Source organism: Acipenser ruthenus, chromosome 4 (genome assembly GCF_902713425.1).
Source record: "Acipenser ruthenus chromosome 4, fAciRut3.2 maternal haplotype, whole genome shotgun sequence".
NCBI classification, from domain to species: domain Eukaryota; kingdom Metazoa; phylum Chordata; class Actinopteri; order Acipenseriformes; family Acipenseridae; genus Acipenser; species Acipenser ruthenus.
Genome location: NC_081192.1, coordinates 74965577 through 74978630, shown reverse-complemented (window position 1 = coordinate 74978630; position 13054 = coordinate 74965577). Strand labels below are relative to the sequence as shown.

The 13054-nt window shown below is 37.1% G+C and overlaps 1 long non-coding RNA gene across 2 annotated transcripts in view; it reads right to left on the bottom strand.

Annotated features, from left to right (window-relative positions):
* The window catches only part of LOC117400676 (uncharacterized), a 32259-nt gene that overhangs the window by 17056 nt on the left and 2149 nt on the right, over window positions 1-13054 (bottom strand). For both annotated transcript variants that reach the window (XR_004544238.3, XR_004544237.3), the window contains exon 3: window positions 3617-3697. This is a non-coding gene — a long non-coding RNA (uncharacterized LOC117400676). The remainder of the gene's footprint in view (window positions 1-3616; window positions 3698-13054) is intronic.

Below are 13054 nucleotides of genomic sequence, written 5' to 3'. Positions count from 1 at the left end.
ATGATTTTTTCTCCTTTCAAAAAGTACGAGTTCATTAAAGAAAGTCTTTGAAAATAAGGTCACCTATATCTTTAAAATGTAGTTTTAATGAACTGTCATTCCTATGCCTTTCTCCATACCAAGAACAAGATGTGAGCGATGGAATATGGCAAAGCACATGGTAGATACGTGAGCACTCGCTACTTTTTTTTTTTTTTTTTTTTTATCAAAGACAATGATAGTAGGAAGCCTTATAGGAACTTTTATTGTATCAGTTATATTCATTGTAAGCAGTATGTTTACTCAATAACTCAAACAAGTAAAAAAGTGATAGAAGGAGCCTTGGATTCCTGCCAGTGTGAATAAATGCAGCTTGATTACTGAAACCTAGGAGTCACACTCAACGACTTACAGTTCCAGAAGCACCAAACCTAAGGGGAATGTTCTCTACAAACCACAGGGCACCAGCTGTACATACTGAACTTCCCACTGGTTAAACAGTTCTTGACCTGGCCCTTGTCCCTAGTGGTCCTTTTCAAACCAGGTCCCAGATGTAAGGTCAGTGTCCATCTCTACTGTGCCAAACCAGCTGTTTGAAGAACAGGTGCAGGTTTGGAATCTACAACGTGTTTTTTGGGAGCAGTGTGCGAGGGCTGGTAATTGTATAATTATCAATGAACTCTCAAATAATGACAATGACTCAAGGCAAAATTAAAAAATGTGACGTAAGCAAGTCATTTTTGCCAGCACCCGCTGCTACAGCTGTAAATGAAAATGACTCGCGAGGAACAACAAATGGGATCCTACCCTTCTAATAGAAAGCCTTTTTGATAACAAAAGAAAAAAATGTTTGATCTCACAATTAGCAGCTGTTTACAGAGACCTGTGGCTGGAATACCAGAAAGACACTTCTGTATGCTTTTCTCCAATCAATGTGACGCCATTAAAAGGATTATTTGAGAATCAGGATTTTAATAAAGCTGAGTAATACAAAGGGGCTGCTTGTGTAATGGACTTCCTGTCTGCATCATATTTGGACAATGCCTTTATTTTTGTATGCTTGTTTTTATTACATAGCTGATATGAATGGCTTACTGTCTATTTTTAGCTCACTTGAGCTCTTTGTAGGGCCTGTGTGCGGCAGTTCAATAGCTTTTAGAATACAAAAATATAATTATGGCATTTAGTACCACTTTGGGAATATTATGAGGCCCACTAATGCTTTTCCCTGAGACACAAAAACACAACCTACAGATGTCAATTAAGACATTACATTTAAATACCAATGTTTCTGTATTATTTAAGAGTACCCTGAGCAGGGTAACACATTCAGCCTCCTAGGTTTACAATAGATTTCTGACCAAGTGGGTTTGGAGGTACATGACGGTACATCACCATGACACAAACACGAACTGTGCATCACAGTGACACAGAATAAACAGATCTGGAATTCCGATTTCTAAGTTCAGTTCATGAGGGTTTTTTTTTTTTTTTTTTAGTATATCATAATTTTTTGAAATATTATTAATCTGAAGCAAGTTCACAGTACAATTTTATTAAACAATTTTAAAAGTCTACTCAGAACTTCCAATACCTGCCACAAAGTTACTAGTATTTAACAGTTGTTAAAATGTGGGGTTTTTTTTCAGAATATGGCTGGATTTCACTATCACACAGCAGGCTTGAGCACATGGAAAATATTCTACAACCACCCACACACACTCTTATCAGCTCAGTTGATGCAATTTTCCTACCTGGCTGTTCACAGCCACCAATAATGAGGTGTTACAATACATATAAGCAAGTAGACATTGTAGACCTATGCACAACCTGGCCCTAGTGTAGCACTGCTTATCAGATAGCGCAATCTAAATACTGATGTCTCTGTATCCTTCCTACTAATGCCTTGCTGATGTTTTCCACCGGGGGTAAGGTCCACAAAGAAGCAGGGTTATATATTTTAGGACAGCAGTATTAACTCTCTCAGCATTAAGGGGTTGATTTGATCAACATACATCCCACGGGGATAAGCCACAGCTGACTTTTATTGGAGCATTTTATAGCACTGGAGAATTCCCCTGGATTGCATGAACCACCTATCTGGTGTTCTGCACAATATTGGTTTTGAGTGGTTATCTTTCAATATTACAAAAACTAGTCAATAGCCGTGCTGGTCCACATACAAGATGTGTGTATGAACAAGTTTGTTTTTTTCTGATGTTCTGTTTGATTAGGATCAGCTAAACAATGTATATAAATATATAAAGATTAGCTTTTGAGAAAGTAGCGGAAATGAGTAATTTTCTTTGTCTTCTATTTCCACTTGTCACCTTACTAATACATTTCTGTGGTCCCAAAAGATATAAAGCTACAACAGAAATCTACAGTTAGAATTGTTGAAAGAGTTAGTATCCACTGCAGTTTAGATTTGCTAGAGACAGACTGAGTTCAGATTGCCTGGTGTCCAGGTCAAGCACTCATAATACAAACAGAAGCCACTTTGTGGGCAGTCCGGGTGAACACAGCAGGACAGTGTGTTACAGCATGAGAGAGACCACTGGGATATGGCACACAGTAGTTATAGTCCAGGTGCTGTATCATTTCATATACCATCCAGTAACAATATAGCCATTATTTGTTTCTTCCTAGTCTTCTACATGTTATACTCTCTCCCCTGCTATTACAAGTGTATTTGAAAATAAAAGTAACCATGTGAAATGTGCATCTAAAATCATCAGCATTATTAAAAACTTTACACTGGTCCCAAATTATGTCAGCACTGTAAAAGTGTTCCAGTCCTAGTGTATATTCTCAACTTTTAATAAAAGGTGTTGTTTTTTTATCAGAAATTGTACACAGTACATTAACAAATTGTTACAACTATGCACACTGTAGGCATCTTAACTACTGTATTATGCAAAAGAGCCGGGCTCGTCTGCATTTGTGGATATAGGGCTTTTAACCTCATCTCACCTCCAGGGAACAGAGTCTATAATGGCAGTACATCACCCAGCACTGCCAGTTGCACTTGCATAGTTGCAAATTAGTGCTGGAAGCCAGATCTTTTTAGTTTCCGTGCAAATAACTATGTCATATAAACGTAGTGGTATTTTTCACTAAAAAGTGTTGGGGAATTACAGGGTTGAAACCTTCAATAGTGCCACCAAACTAACATAAGTAAAATTACACTGTGAACAAGCAATTACCATGCTGGTCTATCCAGCCCACTGTTGACTTTCTAAAAGAATGTGGAATTCAGAATTCAAACACAATCTCACTCATGCAGGCAGGATCTTCAATGAGAGATGAACAGGTCTGACAGGTCTGGCAACTCCTAGCCAGTGTTCTCACCAGACTCCTCTTACCCCAGACCCGCCTGCAATACAAACCTCCCGTCTGGGACCTGCATTTTATTGTTGGCCAGCCAAAGAGTTGAGGAGTTGACAACCCCTCCAGTTTATCTGTATTCAATTTTGGTATAACCACTCAGCTTCTTGCTTCTAGTACAATCTTTTGTCACATTTGTCTTTTCCCCAACCTCTTCAACCCAGACATTCAGTTATCAACGTTCCCATTGCTGACCAGGATTATTTCACAGTGACTCACGTCAAAGCATACCTATTTTTAAAGTACAAACCTGCAGATCAAAGAAATGATCCTCCTGGTATCTATTTACTTCCTGTCCTGAAGGTCACATGGCCTGGTTGCAGCTACATCACTGGAACAAAACAGATATCTTTAACATTTTTTATTCCACATTTAAACAGATCACCACTGATAGTGTTAAGTATGCTTTTAAGAGGTAAAAGAATGGATTTTAAAATATTAGATATAAGAAAATGTATGAATGAGAGGGGGCATTCAGCCCATCTGGTTCCTTGTAGAGAATTGACCTCAAAACTTTGTCAAGTCAGGTCTTAAAGAACCCAAGTAATTCTGCCTCAACAACATGACTAGGTAATCCATCCCACACCCTCATCACTGTGTAAAGAAGTGTCTTCTACCCTGTGTCCCAAGTCTATCTACACTTATTTCCAACTGTGTCCTCTGGTCCTTGTTTCTCTGCTACTCTTAAAAGTACTGGTTAGGGTTAACTTTCTCATCTCCTTTTAAGATTTTAAAGACTTCAATCATGCCCCCCCTAATTCTTCTTTGTTCAAAGCTAAATAGATTCAGTGCTGTCACTATGTTAAACCAATGCAGCATATTCTATCACATCCCTTCAAGAACTTCCTGATTCTGAAGAAATCACATGATGCTGTAACGTTTCTACTCGGCTATAATATTACCTGCCAGCAACTAGTACATTAAAAGCACAGATAATGCCATTAGAATTCGGATACACAGAAAAAATATATACAAATTCAACTCAGAACCACTATTACTGGTGAAAATACTGGTGAAAACCTCATAAGAATAATGGCACCTGAAATGTATCATTTAACTATCTGTCCCATTTGCGATTAAAATCTCTTTAAGAAGGGAGACCAGGTCAAACAGACCAATATAAAATCAAAGAAAAACATACAACCCTCACAAAATGCAATTTATCACAGATTGTACATTAAAAACAATTGCATGGATCAACATTCTGCTCAGCTGTTCACAAAATGGTAATTAACTAAGCTGAAGTTAGATAGTCATCAATACTACCCTTACGGTTATACACAGATAAGTAATATTCATTAAACTGATATTCAATGTAAAGCATTTACACAGAAAAGCTACTTCCAGGTCACTAATGAAAACAGTGAGAAAAAAAAATCTCTCTATTTTGAGCTTTTCCAAGCAGTTTTTTAAATGTAATTGAACCAGTGCCTAGCGGAACAATCAACTGCTACAAGTCTTAAACCACAGAGCGGCTTCCAACGAAGGACAGAGGGTGGTGAGGGTATGGAATGACCTATAAATACATATACACACACTATACTTTATATCATATATTACATGGTATGTGGAATATGTCCGCCATTCACTTCATTGAGAGTCCACATGCTGCAATAGAACAATGGGTTTTGTTTGGATAACCAATGTCATGAAGAGTTCATTGACAAAATAACAGAAGCAGCCTGTGGCAGAGTGAAAAAACAGTATCTTAAATAAAAGGAAAGACCAGAGTAATTGTCAAATCATTGCTTTAGCTGAAAGAAGCACTGAGTGTCTCCCTCGCTAGTATTAATAACTGCACTAATTGCTGTTGCCATATTGATTGGCTGATAGGGAGTGAGTAACACACTAACCTGGTCAAGAAATGTAAAGGAACAATTTAATCCCACATACCAAAACAAGCACCAGTGTACTGATTCATTGTTAAAGGAAAATGTACTGAGTGGGTGTGGTAGGACTGTAAATACCATGTCTTAAGTAAGGATGTGGGGCTGCAGTCAGATGCTCTCAGTTCCTAAATTAAATTATCCAGTGCACAAAAACATTCCTGTCTAAACATTTACATAAAGATTGTTTTATAAAGTTTACATGACAAAAACACTGAATCACATCCTGTGAGTCAGCAATCTGCCGTAAAAAAAAAAGCTTTCTTGAATGCTGCCTTTGTGAACTGCTAGAGATTCTTTTCAAAGTAAGCTAGATTTTACACTTTTTAAAAAAGGCAGCATTTGCTTTAGTCAGGCAACCCTTCTTTGAGATCTGCTGGCCTATATTTACAAAAGTCTGGATCTTCCAGTTGCCAGTTATGTAAGAGACTGATTTGAATGCTGCAACAAGTTAAAACACGCCCTTTGTGTGGGTGCTATGACTAGTTACAACACCTGTGTCATAATATCCTTATGAGTTCCACAGATAAGCTTCTTTGTTAGAAGTTATTTTAAGGCAGTCACGGAGAGGACTCCCTTTTTCCGGACTTTGATGCAATCTTTCAAGTCTCCGTTGCACGTTTGGAATTTGACGGGTCCCTGCAGGGTGTTCCCACTTTCCCTTCTGATACAGTGTTCCAGGAATCTGTGACAGACACCACAGAGTAGTGAATGTATCGGGAAAAGAATAATGGAATCCCACACTGATTCATATGCCTCTTGTTACCCAACCGCTGTAGCTAGGGATTTCATTGCCTTTAAAAATAACTTAAAAGATACTTTATAAACTTTAAATACAGCCACTATATTTAACTGCATTAACTGTACAAAAATATTATTATGATTTGTCTATTTAGCAGACACCTTTATCCAATGAGACTTGCAGAGACTAGGGTGTGTGAACTATGCATCAGCTGCAGAGTCACTTACAAATATGTCTCTCCCGAAAGACAGAGCACAAGGAGGTTACGTGACTTGCTCAGGGTCACACAGTGAGTCAGTGAGTGAGGTTAGATTTGAAACGGGGACGTCCTGGTTACAAGGCCTTTTCTTTAACCACCGGACCACACAGCCTCCTTTTTATCGCGAGACTCTGCCAGGACCCGCTCACCGGCCGGTCAGGGATCTTCAGCCATCCAATCCCCCGCTGCAATCCCGTCAACACACTCAGCCGGTAAGCAAGTCTAACAGTGTCTGACTTGTTTTATATTTACACCAAACAAATGAAAGAAAACAATGCGTTGGTTGTCCTCAAAACTTTTGTCAAGTCAGGTTTAATAGGATCCTAGTGATTCAGCATCAATAACATGGCTAGGTAACCCATTCCCTACTTTACCACTCTGTGTAAAGCAGTGTCTCTTACTCTCTGTCCGAAATCTACCTCCACAGTCCAAACCATCTACTGACTGAAAGGTGCGTGCAGAGTTTGCTTTTGGCATTGTAGCAGGGCAGGATATAGCCCTGCACATAGTTAGTGGGGCAGGGCAGAAATGCACTGCACATAATAAAAGGGGGAAGGGCAAAGCTCTGCTGATAGAAATGTATTGTGTTTATTATTATTCAAAAGGGAATATATTTGGTTTATTTAGCACGGGAGAAATGTACTGTATGATTTAAATGTACATTTGTGTTTGATTTAAAATACAATCTTTTGTTATTGTTTCGCAGCATAGATGGGAAAGCCTCACCCCACAAAACTTGTGTGGAATGTGACTATCTCCGAAATTGATTCACTTAGTGATAATTCGGAGATGGTCACAAGTATAAAAGCCTGCAGCTTTTCTGCTTTAGGGTGGGTGTTCAAGAGGAGGAACGTGAGAGTGAGACAGGAGAAAATAAAAATAAAAAACGAAACTGAAAAAGAAAAAGAAAGAAAAGAAAGCAATTGTTACTGGTTGGTATTTGCTTGGGGGTTTGTGTTCTTGATTTGTTTTTAGTTCAACCTTTTCTTTTGCTCTGTGAGCAGTGTTTTTCATTAAAATATTTATTTTATTTTTGCTTAATAAAAAACAGCACAAGAGAGCGCTTTTTCATGCGAGTACCTGTCTGTGTGTTCTCTGTCAGCTTCTGTGTCTTGTCTGGGAACGTAATCACTGTTCAGCTACCCTGTCACAGGCATCTATTAAAAAATTATAACGTTTTCTGGTAATGCATTATTGCGTAGTTATATATAAATGATCTATGATCTTAAAGAGATCTCTTTGAGTGTGGCATATCACTGTTGCTTTGTTGAAGTGATTGCTGGCTGCTGTGCTTGTGTGTGTTATAAGGAGTTAAGGAGTTAGAAGGTGTGTCTTTATGATTTTTTTCTGGAATGTCGGCTGCTTACTCAGGTCCTGATTGTAAAAATATATTTTAATCACAACAGGACTTCCTGGTTAAATAAAGGATAAATAAACCAGGATGATGCATCTCAGCGAATCGTTTCTGTACACATTTCTGTGCAAGAGTAAAGCTAAGCTATTGTGTCATTCACCCGGATACCAGAGGCGGCATTCATACTCACTCTGTGCATTAGAAATCAATTGGCAATGTGCTGGGTTGAGGTTTATTTAATCTCCTGTACTGCTGTGAAGGGAATCCCCTCAGTGTCTGGTCAACCTTTTTTTTTTCAAATAGTTTTAGTTTTTAGTATGTGGGAAATTGATGTCCAACCAGTTTTTTTTCCCCCACAAATAGTCTTTTAGTCTAAATGAACAATAATCTAAGGAACTACATACACCCGACTGTACATAATAAGGCTTTAATTACAGCAAGGGTTTCTGTTGACATATACCTCGTGAGATCACTAGCAACAAGTAATAACATTTTATTTTAAGCTAAAAGTCAAATTTTCATCATTAATTTCCGGGTTTTAATAACAATGTGCAAATAATGAAGGGAAAAATCACGACTCACACAGTTTTGGATCAGATGATACAGACTCCGCAGTCTAATTGGTTACGCTTTCCTGTTGTAACTCTGGCACCATTTTTTGTATTGAACATTTTAATACTATAGTGCTACTTTGGATGTTAATTCATTATTTCGTGTTGTGTTTTCACACTGGACACTGCAATTTCTTACTTGCAGAGATTACGTAAACCCCTTTATTTTAGAAGATCGAAAATTCCATGTGTTTATATATTTTTTTAAATGTAGCAACTTTTATTTCAGCGTTTTTCACCTAAATTAATCTTAAAGTGTAATGTTTGTTTTGTGAGATTTGAAATGACAAAACAGTCGACATACTGCAGCAGCTTTGAGTTGTATTTCATCAGTCAATAAATATGTTAACTGCACTTCTTGATTCTTTAGCGTGACCGTGCTCTACCTTTGAATTTTAAGCATGCCTAATTGTAAACATAATCTATCTACTTAAATGTTAAAAATGCCTGGTTGTTGAATTGGCAGAATCCGGTATTTATAGTACAGCTATATTTCCTATCATATGGTAAAAAATATATCAAATTAGTATTAAAAAAAAAGGGGGGCGTCAATAGTTAGTAGCATAGCTAGTACTAAAAACCATATGTTAAACAGGTAATAAATGAAAGTTAGAAAATCTGAATGATAAGCATCCCTTGAAATAAATGTGAATGAAGTAATGGAAACAAGTGCTTTGGTGCTCTTTTAATTTCCTAGTTTCAATTTTGAAATGGGTACCGTTAAGTAAGCGTTACTGTAAGTTTCAGAAGCATTTTGACTTTTTACTGACTGACATATACACACTGCCGTGGACAGAAATGAGAACTCTGCAGTGCTTTTATTTCAGACAGGACAGGGTTTTTCTATGACTCAAAAAAAGTATTCAACTAACCCTTTGAAATAATTTTATTGCCTTACAAAACCAGTGCTACCCCCAACAACGTTTTCTATTTAAATCACTAACAATCTTTGGCAGTCACCATGCAGAAACCAATTGTTACTGTAGGATAAAGAGCAAATTAGTCATTTGTGATTTAACGTAAGGTCAAAGAATACTATACTGTATATTTCCCATAACTGTTTGGCAACCCTAAGAGTTGGATGACAATTGCAGATTTCATAAATGTGATTCTTTTTCAATGACTACCTTTACTACTAAAGGTCACACCTACACACAGTATGTTTAACCTTACACAGAACACCGGTAATTATTGTCTTCCACGAGGTGTTCTGCTGAAGGCTAAACATGCACACAGGGAATTAGTAATTAATGGTTATCTGTGCAATACCTGTCTTCGGTAAGTTAAACAAAAAAAAAACATTTAATAAAACATTTTAAAAAGTCAATCATGATTCATCAACCTTCCACAGCCCTTGTGTAACGAGCTGTGTTGTACGATGCGCTGCACTTACGAATTCTGTCCTCTGTCGGTGAAATGAGATGAGGTTAAACTTTCTCAAACCACGACTGCAGATGAACCCAGCTCTTTTGCATAGGGGTTAAGATGGTCGTCCTTGTTGTGCGGGCCGCCGGTTCACACCCAGCCTCTACCCTGTTATACGTGCATTTATAATTCCATTCTGTCCATTATGCTCCTGCATTGTATTTTTATTGAATCTCCCCCTGGTGCAAAAGGCCATAGTGAGGAAGGGACATCTGTCCCACAGTGTACCTGGATTCAATTAACACATTATCAATTATGTTTTTTTGCACCCAAGTAAATATCCTGCCCCTCAAAGAATGACTCAGCAGTTGAATTCATAACTGCCCTCAAGGGCTTCCTCTAAATGAAAACTTCACTGAACTGGTCATGTTCCCCAAACTTAAATGCCGACATGCCCAGGTCTAAGTATTTGGGCTAAGTATTTGCCCAGACTCCTACAATGTCATGTACATGAGATTGAATTAGTATTGACATTATTGTATTTAACTTAAAAAGAGAACTGAAAAAAAAGTACTGGTACATCTTAACACCCTTACTGGCCGATCAATAGACATGGTTGACTGTCTGCACCTTCTTCAGACACCCCTTCATTGATAACTACATTAAGAAAGCCTGCTTTGCCTGTGCAGAAAAAGACTTTTCAGCTGACGCCAGTAGCTTGGCATCTCAAGTTGCCAGTCTTGTAAGTCTCAAAGAATTAGCACAAAACCCTGTAGAGTTTCCATGAGCAGCGTGGTGGTACAAAGTGATGACTCAGATTACAATCAGCATACACAACTGAAATAAATAAATGTAAATTAAAAAATTACAAAATACCTTGAATGGACTAAGGGAGCTATAGATACAAAAGCTCCTGTAAACAGAAAATATAGAGAATTATCATAAAGATTTTTGACTGAATATATCACAAGGAGAAGTGTTTCATTAAACTCCACAACTGAATTATTCTATTAAGGTTGTGTTGGTCCTCCATTGTCAATTTACAGCTGCTTCCCGGGGTTCGTGTTCAGAGAATTTAATCAAATTAACACAATGTCACAACTTAAGTAGCTCTGTACTGACCACTTTTTGCTTGGCTTTACTAAATGCTGAGATTGCTTGCTTATGTATCTTCTAGGATTGATTACCGTATTGCCCTTTTCTCTGGTACTCGTAGTCATGTTATATCTCATCTGCAACTTGTACAAAATGCTGCTGCTAGAGTTTTAACTAGCTTTAAGGACTAAAAGACAAGAACACATTCCCCCTATGTTAACATCTTTGCATTGGCTCCCTGTCTGGTTTAGGATCAATTTTATGCTTTTAACTTTTAAGGCTTTAAATGGTCTTACTTCATCTTATTTAAATTATTGTTTAACTCCATATGCTCCGAGACGCTCATTCTGAGCACAGATGTCAGGTTACTTACTATTCTCAAGATTCAGAAAAACACATGTGGTAAAACATTCAGCTATAAAGCCTCTAAACAAATGAACTGCCTAGATCTGTAAGGCAAGCACAAACTGTTTTTAAAACAAGATATATATATATATATATATATATATATATATATATATATATATATATATATATATAAAATTAGGGCTGTCACTGGATTACAGATTTTGATCGGTTAGTTTATAGGCATTAGTTGATTAACCGGTAGATTAAATCTATAGATTAATCCATGCACATTTTTAATAAAGGTAACAATCTTACAGCATAGTAATACTTATATAGATTTTGGGACCTGTTAACTCACAAAGCCCCAAAGGGCCAGAGCAGCACAGTTATACGTGTACTCTGGGGTAACCCCTAAACAGCAAAATTATTAGCAATGCACAAACACGGAAACAAAAAACACTCCAATGTTTATAACTAAATCAACAGTTTATGTTATTCAGGATAAATGCGCCACGCTGGATTTTACCACAGCGCTCAACAGCTCTGGTTACAATGCACACGAGTAACTTTGCAGACTCATGTTTGGCAATCATTTAAATCAACGTACATAAACATTCCACTTCCAAACACGTATATACACCCGTAGCACACTATCAGCAATCCTTGTACAAAACAAGACAACAATTATTTTACACAACTTTAACCCCTTTTATACAAGCTTAAAAACCCAGTGTCCTACCACTTCCGGGGAGAGAGCGCGCACTTCAAATCAGCACTTCCTTAAATAGCAGCACGCATTTCTCTCTCTACCCAGAATGCACTTTTAATGCACGATTAAATTGTAACAAAATGAATCTGCAATCAACTCTTTAGTTGATGAATCGGTCCAATTAATCTGAACAGCCCTAATATATATATGTATATCTATATATATGTCTATATATATATATCTATCTATCTATCTATCTATATTACCCACACACAATGCTGCCCTGTTATAACGCGACCCGTTATAGTGCGGAATTGGTTATAACACGGTAAGATTGTGGCTCCCATTTCCCCCATAATGCAATTTGACTCACAAACGTTGGGTTTTATTGTTGTTTTACACTACAGTATTTAAACCCATTTAAATTGAAACTGGGACATGTAGTACTTATAAAGCTCCTGTGCTTGCACTGCTTTTTTTTTTTTTTTTTTTAAAGTTAAAACAAACTGTCCGTTAATGTCACCAAACAAGTACGAAACAAAACGTCCTTGGATTCTGTGTTATTTATTTACAGTTTACAACATGTATTATAAAAAAATATACAATTTAAATAAGAGTGGAGTAAACTTTAAACTGGTGGAATAGCAGCTTCTTTTATATTCTAACGACCCGGGATTTATACTGTTGCACTACTGGTCTACGGACCCTGTGTGTATGTGAGTGTAAGCAGGGAAGCAGTAAGCTTGTGTCAGCCGGGATTGATTGAATTCCGGGTTGGTGGGGACATGAAAGCCCACATCACAGGAATTCGAGTACCTGCAAATTGTGTGTGTCTCCTTCCTTCATTTTCCACTGTACGCTACAATATTAGTTTGTAGTGGGCATTGAAAATCATTTCGGGAACAAAAATGCCAATATTCACTATCAGGCAAAACACATATACTGCGGTCTCCAACTGACAACTACCTAAAAGGAAACAAAAATCAAGTCACTAGATCCACATAATAACTGATACTAAAGCACTGTGGGGTCCGAATGGATACCTTATGGTTACCTTATGAGGTTAAATTGCTGTAGAGTAATTATATATATATATATATATATATATATATATATATATATATATATATATATATATATATATATAATATATATATATATATATATATATATATATATATATATATATACACACATACACACACACACACACACACATATATATATATACACACACATACATACATACGTATGTATATATATACATATACACACACACACACACACACACTGATACCCCATAGATAAAATATAATCTA